Below are 12,060 nucleotides of genomic sequence, written 5' to 3' on the forward strand. Positions count from 1 at the left end.
GTTGGCGCCCTTCTTAGTGTCAACACGTGAGGAAATGGTCCTGAAGAGAGACGGTGTTGCCAAGTGGCTCTGGGTGACAGCTCAGCCCATGCTGTTGGGAAAAAATACTGTGGGGGGGTTTAGTTCTATCCCAGAAAATTTTCTTTTAAAAGAGAGTCGGGCAGCCTCCAGGTTCTCTCTGCTTCTCTGCCATAGGCATTTGATTTCCTAAAAGCGCTCAGGAAGGTGGTCGTGCAGTCGCGGAGGCATCCTGGGTCCTTGCTGGTCCCCTCAACTCGTGACTTGGTAGTTCTCAAATTCAGGGTGAAAAAGTTCTGAAGTCCACAGAGGATGAGGAAAGTGACTGTGTGATTTGAAATAGACCACTGAAAACCCTTAAAAGGAGAAGAGGAAAACATGTCAGTTTGTTTAAAATCCCATATCTAATTTTTCTACTGATTGAATTCTGTAACTCTAAGATCTGATGAAATCTGTCTTTCATCACCGTTTTGTCCTTTGATTATATTAGGAAGTTGACTAAATCATAAAAAATGTTTCAAAAACTGTAAATAAACAGAAGCAACTTTGACTAGTTTCAGATCTTACTAACTTCTTGGCGCAAAGTCAGACTTTGAAAGCTGCCTGAGGTGAGTACGCAGAGCCAACAATCCTCACGCCTGACCAGAGCTGGGTCCTGCAAAATGGACCCACTCACTCACAGCATCCCAGCAAGCATACATATCTTGAAAGGCTGCCCAGTAAACATGTTTTTTTTTTTTAACCAAAGTCTGTGCACTTTTCAATTTGTTTTTATAACAGAGGTCAGTAGCCGCTGAAACCTAGCTGAGCTCTGAGGTGCGGTTAGAAGGTAAGAGGTGAGTGTCCATGTGCTTTCTGGTTGGTGAATTATTGTGATTTGCTTTCTGCACACTTGGCACAAAGTGGAGAATCAAAATAATTATCCAGATAACCTGGGCCATCACCTTTCCCAGTAAAGCTCCTTTATGCTGAAGCTACAGATAGATTGAGATGAAAAGAAAGGTTGGGCAAGTGGCATTACTTGTGGGACTTCGAGGACCTGTGGCAGAATGAATGCACACAGGATTTTAGAAGCCATGTGAATATTGGCTCTTTGAGAACAGCCAATAGGGACTGATCAGAAACTCCAGGTTGGGTTTGGTGGCCATTCCTAGGTATATGTAATCACTGGCAAGCCCTAGACCTGAATTTCTAACCACTTGTAAAATGTAACATCCACTTCTCCATGCCCAGTCTGTGTCGAAAGCCACACTGCAGGCAGATCCTGTCATTCTCTGTGGACAGGGCCTCAGGCTGCTGCCTTGCAGGGAAGCCCTCAAAGGAAGGGGACACCCAGATGCCCTTCTCACTTAGGGGAGGGGAGTCTTTTCTGCTCCTCGGAGTGTGAGGAGGATTCCTGTTTGAACAGAGAGGTTCCAATGACCTCTAGAATCTTAGAGTAGTTGCCAAGCTTTCTGTCAGTGAGATTTAAAAGCCGTTTACTTGTGTTTATTTTATATTTAATGAGTTGGTTAATGCCAAAGTCAAAGCTCATGTCCCATTTATTTTGGATACTGAACATTTGCACACAATTGCCCTTGAAATATAGGGTCAGGAATGCAGGCCGTCACAGACCCTCAGAAAGATCTCCTTACAACAGCGGGTGTGGGACATTCACCGTGAGGCCAGAGCCCCCACTCTCAGTGGTCGCTGCATTCTGCATGGCAGCTTCATGCTGTGACCACAGTGAAGAGTTTCAAACCCAGAGCCAGAGGTCTTGGAAAGGACGCCATGGGGAAGACTTGGTGTGTGTTGGGGTGGGGGGTGGGGGAAGGAGAGGCTGCCTTAAAGACTTGCTTTCGTGGCAATTCCACAGAAAAAGCTTGAAACCGGCAACCAGGAGATCAGAGCAGCAACTTACATACACAAGGGCAGAAAGAAGTCAGGGTGGGCCCCACGGGAATCAGGCAGTTGTCTGATAATGCAATAACCATGAGAAATGCTTTGTTCTCTTTCTGCCCTCACTGATGATGGGGCAAGGGAGGAGATGAGCTTGCAGGAGGGATGCCAATCTGGTGAAAGTATGTGTTCAGGTCTGGAGAGCTAGACTAGCCAAATGTGACATTGGGAAACAATCTAGGAGGCTGTCACCAGCAGTGGTGGCAGGCTGGAGCTCCAGGCAAGTGCTCCTGGAACTCGAGGTGTGTGACAGGTGAAAGCAATCCATGATGGCAGAGAACAGATCTGTTTGAGTCCCTGGAAGGTGCAGTGTGTCTCTCAGACCAGACCACACCCTAACCCTGCACTTCCCCAAGTTTTATTGGTTTATGGAATTCTGACAGTTTGCCTCGAGGGATGCTCCTAAAAAAGAATTCCACCAACCAATAAGTTTGGGAAGTCCTGCATGCCTCACTCCTCTTCAAAGCCAGCACAGCCCTTTGAAGGTTCTGGGTAGACTGGCATGCAGACCTCTGTTCGTGTTGAATACCACCCTTCCCGCGGGTCTGTTTTTGACCAACTTTTGGGTAACACTGTTTTGATCTCTAGATGGCATGCCATCCAGGGGCAAGGAATCCCAGTTAGCAGGAGTGGTGCATTTGTGGGAAGACTGGAGAAGTTAAGGGTGCCCTGTGCCCCAGGGAGGAGGCCTCTCTCAGATGCTATCTTGTCTTCTCCCTCATCCCTTCAGCTGGGCATAAGGATGGGACGGGGGCTTGAAAGGTTAAAGGAGGCATACGGAGGTGTGTTAGACCGGCTCTCCTGCTGCAGGCCTTAGGGAGAAGTGTTCCCTTTCCTCAGGCTCATTTCCCAGGCACGCATTCATGAATGGGTCGGGTGGGCCAAGGTGACTCTCTCTAGTCCTGGATGTACAGCAATGCCACGTGATGAAAGTGCTGCAGGACGCTTCATGCATCAGGAAAGGACACCCTCTTTCTGTCTGCTGGCTTGACCTTTCTACCGCAACTCCCATCCCATGAAGCAGAATTACCCCAGGGTCCTACTGCCAACCATACATACCTATGCACTTTATACTGTGCTCTCATATCAGCAAAAACAGACATTGTTTCTGTCACTTTCTTACTTTCTTAGAGATGGACGAGTGAGCGACAGTATCCAAAGTTACCCAGTTTCAAACAAGGGGAAGAATCTGGCTCAGTACCACCACCGCTCTGGGAGCTGGGGTAATAAAAATGTTCCCGAGGTGTCTCTTTGCTCTGACCGTACTCAGAGGAAGAGGCCCAGGCTGCAGCTTTGACTATAACCCTGCTCTCCCTCAAAACACAGCTGATGAGGGCCGGGGGTGGGGACCTGCTCCCAGGCTCTGTGCCCAGCTAAGAGAGGGGACCTGCCTTAATCACTTTAGTGGTCTCTGGACAGGCTATAGGTGTGTTAAGTAACAAACGGGGCTGAGAAGTGACTTACCATCCAACTTCTTCCAAGGCCATTTTTGATGGGTGGGTCAAGTTCACTCACATTTGGCTATTGACCAATCTGATGCATTCACCCTGGGTGGTCCCCAGTCACGCTCTCTCACCTTCACAGAGCATTCTAGATGGCTCACTTCACACATCCCTGGTGAAACCCACAGCCCCTGGTCCTTTCTGTCCGTTCTTCTCCCTTACGCTCCTACCACTCCCTGCTCTATGTCTTCAATGGTCCCATCTCCAGTCCTGGTGGAGCCCTAGCGGATCTAAGTCAAGTTTAACTTCTCTCTCCTTCTTTAGAGTTTGCTGGGAGTACTGTAAATAAAGTATTGTTGCCATAATTATTTTTGACTGATATTTTTACACCTAATAAAGTCTCAGAGAGTTTGAGTTTACTTGGTCTGGGGAGGAGCACCTTCCAGATGACTTGCTCAGCAATTAAAGCAGCTTGTTAGCTGGGGGCCCAGGATGGCCGGGGACAGCTGGAGAGCTCTTCTTTGCAAGCAGCTCTGGTTAACATCAACGGGGAAAGCTCTTTGTAAACACATGAATAATTGATTGTCCAGCGCTCACACAGCTACCGCGGATCTGAGCCCGTATGACTCATCTGCGAGCCATTCCTGTCGTCTGGATGCCATAACATTGGAGGAATGATGATCGTTTCTTGGAGGTTCTTCTGTGGCCAGAGTTGCCAAGACCAAGGCTGTAATGGTTTGTTATGATGACCTTTGTTATTCCATTAGGCTCAATTGCTTTAAAAAATGATGTGTGCATACTTTAGGAACGTTTTTACCCTTTACGTTGACCTGACATCATAGTTTATATTACAAAATATATTAATGACAGAGGAGTGTTTTCATGTCCCAGGGACAAATTTTAACAACCATAATCTGCCCTTAGTCATCATAAATATAAATGTATTGGTCAAACAGATCTCGTTAATGTGGCCAAGATAAATGCAAGTCTATATTTTAAGGCAGTTGAAGTCCTAGTGAATATATTTGGAGCTTTTTGTGGGGCTGAGAGGTCTTGTGTATGTGTTATCAAAAGGCTGAGAAAATTAACATGTTCCCCCCTCTGGTTTTGAGTTGGACAGATATAAACGTCTTGGGGATGTCTAGTAAGATTGTTCACATAGTTTCTGGACACCCTTAATGCCTGATGGGGTGAATCTTAGTTCTTAAAGCTGTACGCTTCTCATTATCCTCATGGGGCTTTTCAACAGAAAGCAAAATAAAGATTTCAAGTCTTAGCAAGGCACTGTCCCACTAACATTTTTTCTGAGTTATACTGTATTTTACATTTTTAATTATGTTAGTTTCCCGCTCCCCAGTATCTTGCTTCTTGTGGGACAAGTGCCTTTTCTGCAGATGTGTGCCTGACATTCTACATTATTCCAGACAACAATCTGCATGCCGGCGGACGATGTTCTGGGTATGATCTGCAAGATGGAATGAACACCTTTGTTTTCCTCTTTGTTACGCCACACTCAGAAGTGTGGGTCTTTATTAGTGGTGTCCACACTAAGCTTCTCTTGCAGAAAATGAAATCCTTGCTTAAGAAACACCTCTTAATAATGTTTTTAGTTTGAACCGTGGAAAAATGTTTAAGACAGTAATGTCTCAAATGCTACTCTCTGAAAGAGCAGACTGTTTACAGGGGTGAGCTCATCTCCCCCAGATACGGTAAATATGGTACCATAATTAAGTGCCTCATGGATTGTGGTCACCTGGAATTAAATGATGAACATTTCAATTAAAACCATTTGCCCTTTTTTTCTTCGAAGACTATTCTGAGAGGAACTTCCCATCTGAATCTGCTATGGTTTTTGGCAACACCGAGTACTGGACTTTAGGAATGTGATTTTGCCTGAATAACTTCTCTGTGGCTGGGGATTGGGTTGTTTTCTAAATTTGTGCTGTGATAATCTTGGGTGTTTTGAACTTTTTGAGCAATTTAAAAAGTGAGGCACATACACCCATGTTCATAGCTGCATTATTTGAAATAGCCAAAAGATGGAAACAACCCAAGCGTCCACTGACAGAAAGTGGATAAACCAAGTGTGGTGTACACATATGATGGAATATATTACTCAGCCTTAGAAAGGAAGGAAATTTTGACACATGCCACAACATGAAAGAAACTTGACAACATTATGCTAAGTGAAATAAGCCAATCATACAAGGATAAATATCACATGATTCCACTTATACGAGGTACCTAAAGTAGTCAAACTCATAGAAACAGAAAGTAGAAGGGTAGTTGCAGGGGCTGACGGGAATGGAGAAAAGGAAGTAGTTGGTCAGTGGGTGAAGAGTTTCAGTTTCACAAAATGAAAAATCTGCAGATCGGTTGCACAACCATGTGAATGTACTTAATACTACTGAACTTTACACCTTAAAACGATATAGTGGTTATTTCTATGTTATGTGTATTTTAGCACAATTAAATAACAGCAATAAAAAAGGAGGAAAAAAGTGAGTCACATTAGAGATGGGGAGTTGAGTTAATTCTAAGTCCAAGGCCCCTTCCTGGAAAGACATCCCAGGCTTCTGCCTCTGAAAGAGCCCCAACCCCACCCAGACTATTAACAGCTCTTCTTGCTGAGATGAAAGAGAATACGAAATTGAAATTTAATGTCTTTGAACTTTGTGTAGTGGATTGAATTGGTTCCCACTGTGACAGTGTTAAGAAGGTGGGAAATCCTATTACGGTCATTGAAAGATGGAGCCTTGAAGAGGTGATTAGATAGTGAGGACCATGTCCTAGTGAATGGTTTAGTGGAGGCTGTGGGTGTGGCTCTGAGGGCTTTAAAAGGAGAGCACGTGAGGAGCTCTGTCTCTCTCTGCTCCACCATCTGCCATGTAAGACCTCTCCGTCACTGTCATCACCAACAAGGCCTTCACCAGATGTGTTCCCTGGACTTTGAGCTTCCCAGCCTCTGAAACTGTAAGCAATAAATATTGTTTCTTTACAAATCACCCAGTTCCAGGTATTTTGTTATAAGCAGCAGGAATGGACTAATATACCTTGATTAAGGGTGAGATAATTTAACTTTCAATTTTAATTTCTTATTTTATCTTCTTTGGACCTTAATTTGTAAAGGGATTTAATTTTGGACTTCAGAATCCCAGGTAACTTGATGTTAAGAGGGGCTTTCTGTTCAAATCTAAAACATCTAATTGTTGTCATTTTTTTGTTGGGGTGCCTTTGTGACACCATGTGCTTTTACTGAGTAACCTCTGATAGGTTATGTTGGTCAAGTGGCTAGAAATAATTTGAGATGGAAAATAGAAGAGGATCTACACTTTCCATCTTGACTACAGAAAGGCCTTGAAGAACAGAACGTACTGCTGACCCATCCCAGAGCCTTATGGGGCAAACCCCGCACTGCTTGTCCAGAAGGTCTACAATGGAGAAGTGGTGGGGGTTGAGGTGGGGTTGATACCCTCTCTGAAGATGCCGTCCTTCCTTCTGGTTGACTGTAGGCCTAATAATTAAGCACAATGGGCTCAAAGAACAAAAACTTGAGGAGTTTGGGGTAGAGATGGTAACTCCGCTATCAGCTGCTTTAGTATTTTATCTCGCTTATCCCTAATGTATCCAAATGAAGGGGCGTTACTTAGTCCTGGCCCCTCTTCACCTCTTCACTCTCCTATTCGGGGCAGATGTGATTGGTAAGTTTGGGAGCAGCAAATATGAACTCTGTTCTTGCTCGTCCCCCTTTCTCCTTGAGCTCTTCAAGGTGCTGGGAGTTTGGTCCCCTGGGTCCAAATGCTGGTCTCAGCAGAAGAGACCTTGCCCTAGCTGGGAGAGGCCTGCAGTTGTTCAGTGCTGCCTGAGGCTGGGGGGATAAACTCAATACTGGGACTCAGTCTTAGAAATTCCATGTCTTCTGTATTCCTAAACCACATCCTCTAGCCTAGATTTTATTAGTAATAGAACAGATATTTTAATCTCAAAACCAAGAAAAAAAGAAAGAAAGAAACCCCAAGCAAAACACGATAGGACTGCGTTCCAGTTGTCCCTTGCATTTGTGAAGTGCTGTGAAGTCTGCAGGGCACTCTCATTCCTCCACACCTTTGGATCTTCCTGACCAGCCAGTGAGGCAAGCAAAACACGATAGGACTGCGTTCCAGTTGTCCCTTGCATTTGTGAAGTGCTGTGAAGTCCGCAGGGCACTCTCATTCCTCCACACCTTTGGATCTTCCTGACCAGCCAGTGAGGCGGGACGAGGCAAAAGTCATTTGTAGGCGGCTTCAGTCTTATAATCACACTCATCCATCCCTAATGCATAACTCATGTCGGTGAGGTTCTAGAAGGTTAAGTAACTTGCCCACATTATAGGGAATGGGCTAGAATTAGAACTCAGGGCTTTTGACTTCTGGCAATGTGCTGTGAAAAAAGTAAGTTGATGAGAATTAATTCAAAGAGTGGTAGTATCTTCAACTAGAAACTGGTTTGATCCTACAATCTTGTTTTGAAACATTTGCTTAGGACTGAAAGAAACTTTAAGACTGGTGTGCACAAGCTTTAGTGTGCATTTATATCACCTGAGAACTCTGTTTAAAGTGGATATTCCTGTGTCTGATTCCCAGATATCCTGATTTGGTGGGTTTGCAGTGGGACCTAGGAATTCTCGCTTTTATAAGGACCCCAAACTGTTTTAAACTCTTACCTAAGTTTATGTAGACCAAGTTCCCATCACCCCTACTTACCCCACATTAATGTTGACATTTTATTTAATGGTGTGCAAAGAAATAGTGGAGTGACGAAGCCTGGCTTCCTGAGAAAAATGGAACCCACTAGAATACATCATGGCTGAGCATGGATGTGCCCACCATCGGTTTACACAAATCCAAACACACCTCCTGCAGCCCTCAGAGGAAATCCCACTTTTGGGTGTGGTACAGGTCCATCTGTGCCCAGAAAGAGCAAAGAAACTACCACCTGGGCCTCCATCCAAAGAAGTCCTCCACCATATCATTAACTAGTCCTGAGTTAATTAGCTAAGCAGGGGCAATGCTTGGGGCTTAACCGTAATGTAACAAATGCCTGTGTGTGCATGTATGTGTAGAGGAATAAAAGAGAAAGCATGTTTTGTAAGAATATTTGCTTTTTAAAGAAATGAATTAGTGCTTTTTAATGAACAAACAAATAAGAAGAGGGCTCAAAATACAGCTTTAACGATATAAAAAGCACGGGAGTTAATGGTATTGTCTCACTTATTTTTTCTTTCTTTTTTAAAGACAAGGTAAGGATTAAAAGTGCTGATGAACGGTTCCACATTAGCAGCTCAGGGCAGGTCTGCATACCCCCTGGTTTTCCTCTTTCTACCTCCCAGCCAAGCTTCGGAGGAGACTCTTTTTATGTGAACTGGAAAAGATGAATTTCAACCTTCACTGAGAGCTTTAAAACCTTAAATCCTTCTTGAAAATAACCTGCCTCTCAGGAATTTTAGGTCCCAAAGAATTATAACGCTTTTCTTTGGGCTGTGGGATGACTGCATTATTAACTATGATTACTTAAGTCTCTGAATAGAAGGATGTAATAAATCTGAAAGTATTTGTTCTGGTTTGTGACTAAGCAAAACTGTATAATATTAAATCAGATGTTGTTATAAACATATGAAATGGCACATTTTTTTCCCAACTTGGGGCATTGTGGCATGAAGCATCTAAAAAAAACAGTTTCTCTAGTCTTGGATTCCATGTCTGGTTTCTGCTAGGTTTTCTTCTTTCTGAGTGTGAACACTAAATAAAAATGCTGCTGGGTAACTCTCTGTGTTTCCCAGCGAGCCAGGAGGCTGGGGGAGGCCATCTTATTCCTCCGCAGACTCTCCTTGGGCTGGAGCTGGAGACCTGGCAGTGCGGGGTGTCTGCAAGTGTCTGTGCGCCTGTCGCCTGTCGGGTGGAGGGTGAATGACATCTTAGCTCCCTGCAGTGTCTGGGGTGGGAGGGATCTTAGACACAAACTAGTCAACCAGCCTCCTCATTACCCAGGTCACGTTTTCAAATGGAGGTTTGAATGTGTGTGAGAGAGAATGCTGTAAAGGCCTGGAGGTTGCAGGAATTTTGACAGAGCAGTGAATTCATCCCTGGCCTTCACTCCTCTTCCTACCTGATTTCTCAAGAGAAAGGACACTTCCTTCCTTTTAAAGATCCCCGAGAGGAGGTTTTGAGGGACAGCCTGGCATGCCTAGGCAGCACAGGGAATGTGCGCTGGTATGGTGGAGGCAGTGACCCTGCAGGCACGTGGTCGCAGAGAAGCAAGCATTTGACCAATGTGGATTTGCCTTCCACAAGGCCCTGGTGCCACTGGCCACAAGGAAGAAACACTGCTAGGGCAGCATCCCGTGATGCCAGGCTGGGAGTCCAAGTTTGTAGGTTAGGCCTCTGCAACCTCCTGCATTGCTAGAACCTGGTGCCACTGGCCACAAGGAAGAAACACTGCTAGGGCAGCATCCCGTGATGCCAGGCTGCGAGTCCAAGTTTGTAGGTTAGGCCTCTGCAACCTCCTGCATTGCTAGAGAAACGCTGAGGGGACAGGGGGGTCGTCGGGCCATGGGACACTGCAGCTGTCTCGGGGGTTGCCCCACCTGGCCCTGTGTACTGACAGACAATCATGACCACTGGAAAGCTGCATGTTTGCCTCTGGGTAAGTGGCTGCAGTGGACTTCAGTTTTCCACCTCAAAGTAGAGGCAATTCTGCTATATAATGCACGGCAATGAGAAGAGAGACACAGAGAAGTGCTAACCTGTAACTACTAAACAGTGATGACATTTCTTCTTGTGCTGGGGCTTATGTGTAATTTTTCTTTCGGTAGTTTCCAAATAGATTATTTTTTATAACTAGGAAAATTATATTAAAAATAGGACTATAGCCTTAGAACCTTCATGTATTTAACAATTGCCTATTAAAAAGATGACTGAGGAGACTGATAGCATTCTACAAATTTAGAGCCTCAATGTCCAACATGATAACCATCGGCCACATGTGGCCACGGAGCACTTGAAATGCAGCTAGTGCAGGCTGAGGTGTGCTATGTGCATAGAATACACTCCAGAATTTAAAGACTTAGTACAAATGAAGGGGAGTAAGACATCCCCACACTCATTTTTAAGATTACATGTTGGAAGAGTAATAGTTTGGACATATTCAGTTAAATAAATTATTAGAATCAATTTCATCTGTCTTTTTTTTACCTTTTTAATGTGGTTACTGCAAAATTTTAAATTACAGGTATGGGTGTTGTATAAGGAAGAGGAGGTGAGTCCCTCCCCTGGCCAGGATGGAGAAGGCCTCAGCCCACACGACACACATATGTAGTTAAGGCACTGCCACGTGCTCCGTGGCATCTCCATGGTTTTGAGAATAGACAACAACTGTGCAGTGGGTATGGGGTTTCCTTTTGGGGTGATGGAAATGTTCTGGAACTAGATAGTGATGCTGGTGTCACAATACTGTGAATGTGCTAAATGTCACTGAGAGTAAATTTTATGTCATCTGTATTTTGCCACAATAAAAGAATTACATACGTGCCTCACGTTATGCCTCTGTTGTGCAATGTCTGTTTAAAGTAATGAGGTAGAGGGGGTGGCTTTGCCTAAAATAGTGTCTCTAAAAATGGGGAAAAAGTAAAAAAAGACGACGATAGCTGAAGAATGCTGGACGAGGTGGAGCTCTGTCCCCTCGCCTGTGGCAAGCGTGTGAACACGCGTTCAGGCTCCCCAGCCCCACGCGGTCTGCTGTGGCCTCGGCCCTGGCTCCCATGTCTTCAGGTGCCTTCGTCTCGGCTGTCTCCTTCCACTTTTCTTCCACACTTGGCATCTGCCCGCTGCTATGTTTCTCTCTGAGGTAATTCTTCCCCTAAAATTCCCTACCCTTTATGTGGTGTTAAGGAGTTAGGGGTCTTAGGGATCTAGACAGTCAAAAATAAAGTAGAACACCCAGATCTGGCTCAACAAGCCTCCCCCACTCCAGATATTGTTGATTAAGAAAAATTAAAGTCTTTTCTGTGCACCTCTGGAACCCAGCTTCTTAAAAGTAAACCCCATGAGGCAAACCTGATCTGTGGTGGTAGAAGTCAGGATAGCGGTTATCCTGGGCAGGGAGGAGGTGGGTAGTGACTGGGTTGGGATGCAGAAGGGGCTTGTGGACACGGGAAATGCTCTGTTAGTGATGTGGGTGCTGATTGTCTGAGCATGTCCGCTTTGTGAGCATTCACTGAGCCTGTGACTTGTGTACTTCTCTGAATGTGTGTTACTCATCAAAAAGAAGTGAAAAAACAAACAACATGTCACCCTGTGAGGTGCATACTTTCTTGAGTGGAAGCTGACAGCCCTGGGACGAGTGAATGCCATGGGGTGGGGACATGTTGCACAAGAATGGCCACCAATGGGTGCTTGTCTCCCCTTCCTGTGGGGACCTGAATTGACAAGGTCTGTCAGAGAAGGCTGAGGAGGTGGTCCCTGGAGGCACCGTCCCACAGTCCTCAGACTAGAGATTTGTGAGTGATGACTCACCCTGGAAAACTCACCTCAGTGTCTCTTACATCTTGGCTCTCCATTTCGGGCCCCCCCCCCCCCCCCCCCCCCCCAGAGCCCAGGCAAGAAAAGACCAGATTTTTTTTTTTTTT

The sequence above is a fragment of the Galeopterus variegatus genome, unplaced genomic scaffold (assembly GCF_000696425.1).
Source record: "Galeopterus variegatus unplaced genomic scaffold, G_variegatus-3.0.2 Scaffold1150, whole genome shotgun sequence".
Lineage (NCBI taxonomy): Eukaryota > Metazoa > Chordata > Mammalia > Dermoptera > Cynocephalidae > Galeopterus > Galeopterus variegatus.